The following is a 10109-nucleotide window of genomic DNA, read 5'->3' as shown; positions in this document are numbered from 1 at the left end:
TCTCACGGATTGTTGAGAGGGTGCGATGGAAAAATATAATGTCAATATCGGGAACTGAATGTATTGCGCGTGGAATAATGGAATGGAAATTTCTGGACAAATTTTTCGATCAAATTGGAAAAAATTCTAATAATTAGTTCACAGTAAGGAATGAAACCAACTGGACATGCAAAGCTAGAGATATATGAGGATTTAATTCAGCCTGTGGTTTTCGAGGGATTCGAACCCATAACCTTCACATTACTGAGCTGACGTTCTTCCAAATGATCTACCACCCACCACCCCACAATTTATTTCTTCAAAAGCCTAAAAACCACAACTCAGTCACAAAAAAAATGCTGATAAACACTGGCTCACCCAGACACAATATTATTTTCTGCAAAATCAGTTCCTAAACTAAATACTTCTACATCATCAGGTGAAACCAGACGCTTTTTCGACCTTGAGCTCACCAATTCCTCCAAAAATACATGATCAATGGAAAACAAGTGGGAAATTGCTCTTGTATTGCATATAGTATAGTTATTTTTGTTAATAAATTAGCAAAATGCTTCCGCATGATCATTTTGTACATCAGTTTCTTCTATCATGTAGAATTCATGGTTTATTGCATTTTATTAAATTGAATAAGATTTCTTTTCAACTAATTTTGCCAGATTTTCAACTTAGTTGAATGTTATCATCATCATTATTCTTATTATCCCTTTTTTCTATACAACCGATTGTCTTTTTTACGGTTCTATCTCCCCCCTCAGCCCTTCGATAAAATGTTAATAGAAAAATTTTATTTACACATACTTGAATGAATTTCTGTAGCGAAGCGGTAAACCGGTTTAAGTCGATTTAGACTATTGGTCGGTTTTTAACGAATATCTCGGAATCTAAGGAAGATAACTATGTTTGTGTAATAACCTTTTTTGTAGCTCTTAAATCGCTCTACAAAAAAGGTTATGATGACAATTTCGCTATTTCTCTTAGATTCGGAGATATTCCTCAAAAACTCAGCGAAGAGCTAAGTCGACTTGACCCGGTTTACCGCTTCGCTACTGATTTGAAACATCACATTTGAAGAAACCATCAGAAAGCTCACTTTCAGGGAAATTCATGAAAAATTCGAAATTTTCAACAATCATAAAAATCAAATCAACCAATACAGCTATCGTAATCATCTTTTAAGTTCGACTTAATGGCATTAAAACAAACATTTTAAGCTATGATTGAATTCATTTGAAGCATGATATTCAAAGATATCCCCGGAATTCTGATTTTCAAAAAATACGAAATTTTTGCAAATTTTCAAATAAATCAAAATAACGATTATTGCTCTCGCCTTCATCTTCGAACTCGGTCAAAAGTACATCCAAACAAATTTTTCAAGCCATCATTCAATCAATTCAGAACATTTTTTTAATTATCGTGGGACAACCGATTTTCGAAAAAATTCGAAAATCAAAAAACTAATCCATGAATTAAATTTTAATTAATGGCGATCGATGGGGCTCAATAATACCTACATTAGAAAAAAAGATTCAACTCCATCCCCTCATTAGCGAACAATTGAACACACGCGTACGGCCGATTGGATCATACTGGGTCGATATAACACAAAAAATCCAAAACTTAAATCTGAACCATTACAAAGCTTCCATTCGGAGGCAAGAAATCGATACTCTAACACTCTCCTTGACTGTCGAATGCTATTTACATTGACAAGTTAATCCACTCCTAGATAATTCAACCGACAATTCGACTCCTCAATTTGCACGGCGGTTTCCCGGCTACAGAGCGCTCAAATGGGATCCATAGCAGCTTGAAAGACGCGTTTGTAACGACCAAGCGTTAAACACATGTAAAGACAACCGCCATTTCATATGCAGGACGCGACGCGACCACGACAGTGGCTTACCATTTTTTTTTTCCAGATTTTTTTTTCCATCTCTATTTTTCTCTCCCTTTCTTTCATCTCCCGTTCCCCCTATACACTCATTTTATCATAATTTCTCAGCTCATGGTCCCTTAACAACAGCGTCACGTATACCACTTCCTACGAGTCTTCGTGCGCTACAGTGAATACTCAAATTGTTCGTTAAAGAACAAGAGTCGAACATGGAATAAAGTGTCTATGCTGTGTCGATGGAAGACGGCATCGTAAACATCATTTTTTTCTCGCTTTCAAGTACATTTTCCGGGATATCTCGGGGACCAAGAAGTGAGGGGGAGTGAAAATCGTGTGGCTGGATAGCTGGAGAAATTTCCGATTCCATCCACTGGTCAGAAACCTTTTTTGATTGATTACTTTTCCAGAAATTCAAAAGACGAATTTCAAGCTTAAGAAAACGATTTTATCGATATAATCGACAGAAATTGACAGAAATTGACTCAATCGTAGGGTTTTGGATCGCTAATTTTCCCAGCTTTTCACCAGAACCATTCAAAATGTTCTATCTACTCTCACTTTCTCAATATCTGCGGAAAACCATAAATCAAATGAATTGAATGTAATCAATGAATTGAATTGAATTGAAATCACATTCTATTGATGAGAATAAATCATGCCCACTCATTCGTCGAGTGTTTTTAATACAAATAATTGACCAAATAACATACTAAATGGCCCGATTACTAACCCGGACGGATTAACAACATCAAAGCGAAGCAAGAAAGATCAGAAAGTGGCATCTGGCAATTTTCGGTCGCGTGACGTCACCGAGAAATAAAAAAAAAAGATGATAAATAATACGAGTACATAACAACCCTGTCTGTGTGTATATACTTTAAACGACCAAGGAGGTATAAGGGACCACCAGTTGACCCCACTCATTGTTTCTAATCCCACAATAAATTGAAGCTGCAGCTGTACAGACAATTGATACGAATTTACTGTACAGTCTGTGTCATCAATTCCCGTCCCATTGGCACCAGTTCTCTGTATTTTTTTTCCTCTCCAACCCTCCTCCATTTTCATTTTCACTCGTCGTTATTATCATTTTTTTTCTCCTCGTACTCCTGACTTTGCACTTGACTCGCTAATTGCGATAAAAAGCCGAGTAAATAACCCTGATGGGTCATTTGCCCTAGGCTCTTTGTTCACTTCATTAACGAATGGTGCATTTTTCTTCGTGGGATTTTGTGGGTGTTAATAGCTGGGGCTGCACTGCTGTTGACTTTGATGTTTTACTATTTTGAGAAAATAGTAAGTGTGAGGGAAAAATTGATTGAGGGGAAAAGACGAAAAAAAAATGTCTTCAATTTTTCAATTTTTTGATTTTATTGATTCTACACTGAGAAAACAATTTAATTCTGAAAATTTCGGGCATGCTTTTGCCTGAAACGAGTTTGATTGACAGAATTATGTGTTTTTTTCAAGTGTATCTTCAGATTGTTTCATTATATATCAGTTTTGCTTTATGAAAAATAAGTGGGAAATTGCTCTTGTGTTACATTTAACATAATTGTTTTTGCTAATAAATTTCCTTCTATGATGTATAATTCATTAATTATTTCATTTCATTGAATTGAATAAGATTTTTTTTCAACTAATTATGCCAGATTTTTAACTTAGTTGAATGCTATCATCATCATTATTCTTATTATCCCTTTTTTCTATACAACCGATTGTCTTTTTTACGGTTCTATCTCTCCCCTCAGCCCTTCGATAAAATGTTAATAGAAAAATTTTATTTATACATACTTGAATGAATTTGAAACATCACATTTGAAGAAACCGTCAGAAAGCTCGTTTTCAGGGAAATTCATGAGAAATTCGAAATTTTCGAGAATCCTCATAAAAAGAAAATCAACCAATATAGCTATCGTAATCATCTTTTAACTTCGACTTAATGGCATTAAAACAAACCTTTTAAGCTATGATTGAATTCATTTGAAGCATGATATTCAAAGATATCCCCGAAATTCAGATTTTCAAAAAATACAAATTTTTTGCAAATTTCCAAATAAATCAAAATAACGATTATTGCTATAGCCTTCATCTTCGAACTCGCTCAAAAGGACATCCAAACAAATTTTTTAAGCCATCGTTCAATCAATTCAGAACATTTTTTTTGTTATCGTGGGCCAAACGATTTTCGAAAAAATTCGAAAATTAAAAAAACTAATCGATGAATTGAATTTCAATCAATAGCGATTGATAGGGCTCAACAATATCTACATTTGAAAAAAAAAAAAGATTTAATTCCATCCATTCTTCAGTGAAAAATTGCATTTTCGAACTTTTTGGATCATACTGAATCAACAGAACACAAAAAATTCAAAACTTAAATTTGAACGATTACAGAGCTTCCATTCGAAAGCAAAAACGATGGCCTTTTTCATTGAAAAGTAATGAATGAAGGATTTGGAAAAACGAATGGCACATCATAACTTTGACCCAAAATACCCTCCAGTAAAACACCCAGAATGTCTAGAACGCGACCCTCAGTCTCAATTTGAGACGCTAAAAATGACCCAAATTTAGAGACACAAACATCTCCCAAAATGTTAAAAATCTGTCTCAATTTCACCCAACAGTGTTTGCAATTGAGTGCAACATCCTTCACTTTGTTTTCCTCGTCACGTTGTTTTGACCGGAATTCTTGTTATCCCTGTTATATAACGCGATTCATAAAATATAAAATCCATTTTTCCTCTCATAGACGCCAGATCCGGATGAAGAAATGACGAGCTATCTAGGCGATAAGATACATTGAGTCAATTGACGCAAACGCTGATGGACGGATAATAATTTTTTTTTCCACAATTTCTGACTCAAACTCCACGATTCCGGTCAAATGTTATCGATTATACTGGGTCATGATCCTGGCGTACCCCTTCGTCGGTTAAAAATGATAACAAAATAAATGAGTATCATATTTGTTGCTGGATATCTCACGAGTCTCGGCGGTTATGCGGTCAATTCCTCACGAGTCACGCGGACGATCAATTTGGCATTAATCACGTGCATGCGAAATACCGAAATAAACAAAATAAATATTTACCGAAACGAAGAGTGTTTACAATGGTCATACCTCGTGTGACTTTTATCATCGGTTTAATTATAAATCGTTTGGGTTCATGATGAACAGTCCCGTCTCATCCGCGACTCCCCCTCTGGGCGGACGATATATAACTCATCTATCCCATTGAGTCAGATACGATTACGTCGGTGTTATTCCAATTAATTTAATGATATCTCGAGGCGGTGTGTGCCGATAAATCGGACAGTGGTGGTACTGAATTGGAAAAGCCAATGACGATAGTTGGGGGAGACGTGGGGCTATCTAGAGCTGTTGATTTCTGAGTAGTTCACACACTGAGAAAAAAATTGGTTTTGCCAAGTATATTTTATACTCAATTGGGGGATCGGCATTTCAATTCGAAGATGATTGTTTTGTATCAGGCCGGGTTGTAGCAAGCCCTCTTAAGTCTAATATAAGGGTCAGGCACTAAGGGTCAAAAAGTGGGGGTTAAAAAATGAGGGTCAGAATATAAAAGTAAAAAATGTGGGTGTCAGGCAATGAGGGTCTAAGTATAAATCATATATTATGCTTGATCGCCGTTTTTAGCCCTTATATGACCCTCATTGCCTGACATCCACTTTTTTTACTTTTATATTCTGACCCTCTTTACTTAACCCTAACATTCTGACCCTCATTCCTTCACCTTTACATTCAGGCCCTCAGTTTTTGACTCTAATATTCCGACCCTCATTTTTTAACCTCCACTTTTTGACCCTTATATTCTCACACTTAGTGTCTGACCCTTATATTGCACTTGAGAGTGCTTGTAAAACCCGGGCTTATACGACATAATCATCCTCGAATTGGAACTTCCATCCCCCATTTGAGTATAAAATACACTTGATACAGAATAGTAATTTCCAGTAAAAAAAAAATAGTTTGTTAATTAATTTTTTTGAATGAAATAACGAACGTTTTCACGATTTTTTTACATTGAAACTGAAGTAGTAAAGTTTGTTCTGCAATCTAAAATTTTTGGGTTCTTAAAATAAAAACCTTGGGGTTCTTAAACTCAAAACTTCCGGATTTTCAAATGTAAAGTTCCATTTCGGGGACGTTGGATCATAAACTCGTTTTTTATAGCCTAGATCATAAAATTTATTGTCTTTGAAGTATTACTCACTTCTGTCGTTAACCCGTGAAACATCCATTGTTCACATTATTGACAGAATGACACATTTTTGTTGCGACGACTGTGGGTCGGGATTCACGGACGCGCAGCGTATAAATACCGCAAGCATAAAATATCGTAAAATATCCTTCGACACTAGGCCGTGAGGAACTTTTCTGGCGAATATGCGATTACAGGACGAATCGAAGGCGTGTTCTGTAATCATATGGCGTAGAAAAACTCCCACGGCCGTGTGTCGAACATTATTTTTTGTCATTAGCCCTAAAAACCGCGATTTTAAAATTTTAAATTTTAAATTAAAAAAAATTTCAATTTTTTTTAAAATTTTAAAATCGCGGTTTTCGGGCCGCTGTGACGAAAAAGTATTTTCTGTCGAATGTGACTACATAAACCGAGCCGAAGGCGAAGATTATAATCGCATAAGTCAGAAAATGCATCTTATGTAAGCGCTTTATGAAATGTATTTTACGGCCTAGGACGTAAAATCGTATTTTTATGCAAGTGGCATGAATAGTTGACCTTTTGTGAGGAATTCGGTAAACGTGAAATTCTCATTTTACGCATTGAATAACTGCAGTTTAAGATCGAGTGGCGAAAAAACTCTAGCCCCTACACCTCAACAAGAGTAAAATGAGACAATAATAAAAGTCGTCATATTTTCATATCTCAACTTCTTTCTTTTCTTGTAATCTCTCCCCTCGGCAAGTTTAATTTATTTTAATGTAACGACAGCGCCATCTTTCAAACAGTGATCCAGGCACGAACCCCAAGTTGAAACTAGAAAGTCAGTTGTTGAAAACGAAAAATCACACTTCGTTTACTATCATAAAAGTTACGAAAAATTTTTGTCACAAAAATCAGTGAATAAAAAGGGATTTTTTCAAGCACGTGTTTCAAAATAACAATTTTTCCACACGTTCATGGAAAGTAGCATTTTGCGGACTCCCTTCGGGCCACCCATTCGTAATTCCCAGCCATGGACATAACTTACTCCTCATATAATTCACACTCCAGCCCGTAGAGTAACTCTTCGTCTCAAACTTCTCCATAAATTACTATTGAAAGGCCTTATTCGTGCCGTCAATTAATATTTTACAGCCTAGGACCTAAAATACCCCTTTCATTTCGCATCCCAGTCGTCAAAGTGAATTTCATCTTTACATTTTTGAATAAATTGTAATTTTAAGAGGTCTATTCAAGTGTTGCATTCGTATTTTATGGCCTAGGACGTAAAATTGTATTTTTATGCTAGTAGCATGAATAGTTGACCTTTTGTGAGCAATTCAGTAGACGTGAAATTCTCATTTTACGCATTGAATAACTACAATTTAAGATCGTGTGGATGAAAAACTCCAGCCCTTACACCTCAACAAGAGTGAAATGTTAGATGAGTGCTCCATTCGTCATTTTCTCCATTACATCAAGAGGTGAAATGAGACAATAATAAAAGTCATCGTATTTTCATATCTCAACTTCTTTCTTTTCTTGTAATCTCTCCCCTCGGTGAGTTTTATTTGTTTGTCCATTTATCTCGCTCGCTCCTCGGCACTCTCGTTCCACGCACCAACACAGAGCAGCTTCCAAGAAGCGTACAGTCATCGGAGTAAGTATAGTACACGCAATTCATCAAGAAAAAAATTCTTGAAAACTGGATGAAATACAGAAAGATGAGAAACAACTCTGGACAAATGCGAAAACATTGTGAATGAAAATTCAGTCTATCACTTTTTGCTTATTTATAGAACCACAAATCATTGGATGATAAATAACTGAGTATTTATGATAAGGAAGTGAAAAAAAGCGGGAATAATAGTGAGGGGAAATCGCATGGGTTGTGCTGTTGATGGAAATTAATACGATGAATTTAATTATGAAAAACGGGGTCGCAGGGTTTGGAAAATATTAGAGTGAAAAACCTCAAGAGTAATTTTGTAACAGAGTATACGCAATTTTGAGCAATACCTTCGCGTCAGTAATTTTTCGTGGGCCAACGAAAAAAATTCACTATTCGTCCCGCACTTTTCCCCGATATAGAGTGAAAAAATATTGAAAATCAAGTTCGCTCCACGATTATCTGACTTTTTCGGGTAATTTTTCTCCTCACCTCTGAGAATTATGAGAAAGGAGAGAAACCGAAAGTGTAAAGAAATTCATATGCAATTTTAAACGCTTTCGTCATCCACCTTTTATTCAAAACTAACTAGCGACTGTCTCCCAATAGCCCTTCATGCGCCCCCTCCAGTCACACTTATTCACGCTGAGCTTCATGCCCAAATGAGATGAAGGACGAGGACCCATAAATCATTCCGTTTTCTAAAACAAACTTTTCCTTTTGTTTTATTCTCAAAATTCAGTGAATGGGAGGGAGAAAAATTACTGAAGCTCATTCATCATCATTATTGCCCTTCAATTGTATGATAATGGGCTGAATTTACGTAATTTTTTCCACATGAAGGAATAAATTTCCATTTCATCTTCAGAATTGAAAAGAAAACAAGGGAATCATGAAAATTTATTGCTATTCTATCTTTTATTTGATTTTTTTTTTTACGAAATTTGTTGCATGTTCCTGCAAGAACTAAACAGTAATGAATCGAGAGACGCGGTAGCGTATCGGCCAAGGGAAAGTTTTGACTCTGACTGTACAAAACTGGCCGAACGCCGTGTATACACGAAGCGACTACCGCCTCCACTACTTCTGAATCATATCTATTAAATAAAACGCAAGCGTGACACATGAAAAATACTCTTAGGTACATGATATAAATCAGCCACAAGCTTCTCATTGATGTAACCATTTTGTTGTTCGAATGAATATTTAAAAAATTATGAGTATAGCAACGGGTTCATATTTACATTCTTGCATTTCACATTATCTCCTATCATTTGTTTGTTACGGAGTTGGTAGCAGTGCAGTACAACCACATGAAGCAAGGATTGAGCCCGGAAATTTACACATTGAATTTGGTGCTTGAATGATGAATTCCACAGATATTTTTCAATTGCCTTCCGTGCGTAAATGAATTCTCGAAAATAGTGGGATTGAAATTCAGTGGAATCTCCAGTTTCGTGAGCGGAAAAAAGTAAAAAATACTTTTCATTCCATTTCGGAAAACAGAAATAAAAGGTCAGGAAAATAATCATGTGGCCGTTTTGAAAAAAATTTGCAAAATCTCTTTAAAAAACAAAGAGAAATTTTTTTATAAAAAAAATTGCACCAAGAAATTAAAAAAAAGCCAAGTCAGAAATGTCAAGTGAATGGTCATAGGGCACAATCAGATGTCTGAGAAAAATATTTCTAAATCGAATAAGGATTGGAAAAAAAATCTCTTTGAAATAAAAAATCAGTAGAAGCAGGACCGTTGGTGTATTTTTTCAACAAAAACATTTGTTTGTGTTTTTAAGGAGATTTTCATTCCTTCCCCAGAATTGAACAAAACAAGAGAATAATGAAAACGTTTGACTATTTTATTCCACTAGCTTGTGATTATTTTCAACATTTTCACTCTCTTCCCTTGACTCCAAAGAAATATAACCAATCATCAACCATATATTTTTATTCCACTCGTTTCCCGAAATTGATTAATGGATTCGCGACGAAAAAAAATCCAATGACATTAGATAAATTTATAAACAGTAATGAATTTCCACTTCACAAAATGAAAAATAACTTCTCAAATTGATCCCTCATCCGATTTTATGGGAGCCCATTGCCCATTAATTCTCTCCCAGCTAAAAATTGTATTTTGATTAATGAAAAGATTTTATCGTTGCGAGTTTGGCCATGAGATTTTCTCAAGCTGGTTCGATGCCAACAACCGGCGAGGAGGAAAGGGTTTCAGCTGCGCTGAATCACTGACCACTGGCCGGCGACTCCCATATGCAAGTGCGATAAAAACCAGTGCAGTTAAATTCTACCACAACCAAAAAAAAAAGCCGTCATCTCATTCCCCCCCCCCCCC

The sequence above is a fragment of the Diachasma alloeum genome, unplaced genomic scaffold (genome assembly GCF_001412515.2).
Source record: "Diachasma alloeum isolate Michigan unplaced genomic scaffold, Dall2.0 Dall_scaffold_00295, whole genome shotgun sequence".
Classification (NCBI taxonomy): domain Eukaryota; kingdom Metazoa; phylum Arthropoda; class Insecta; order Hymenoptera; family Braconidae; genus Diachasma; species Diachasma alloeum.
This window is presented reverse-complemented; position numbering follows the sequence as displayed.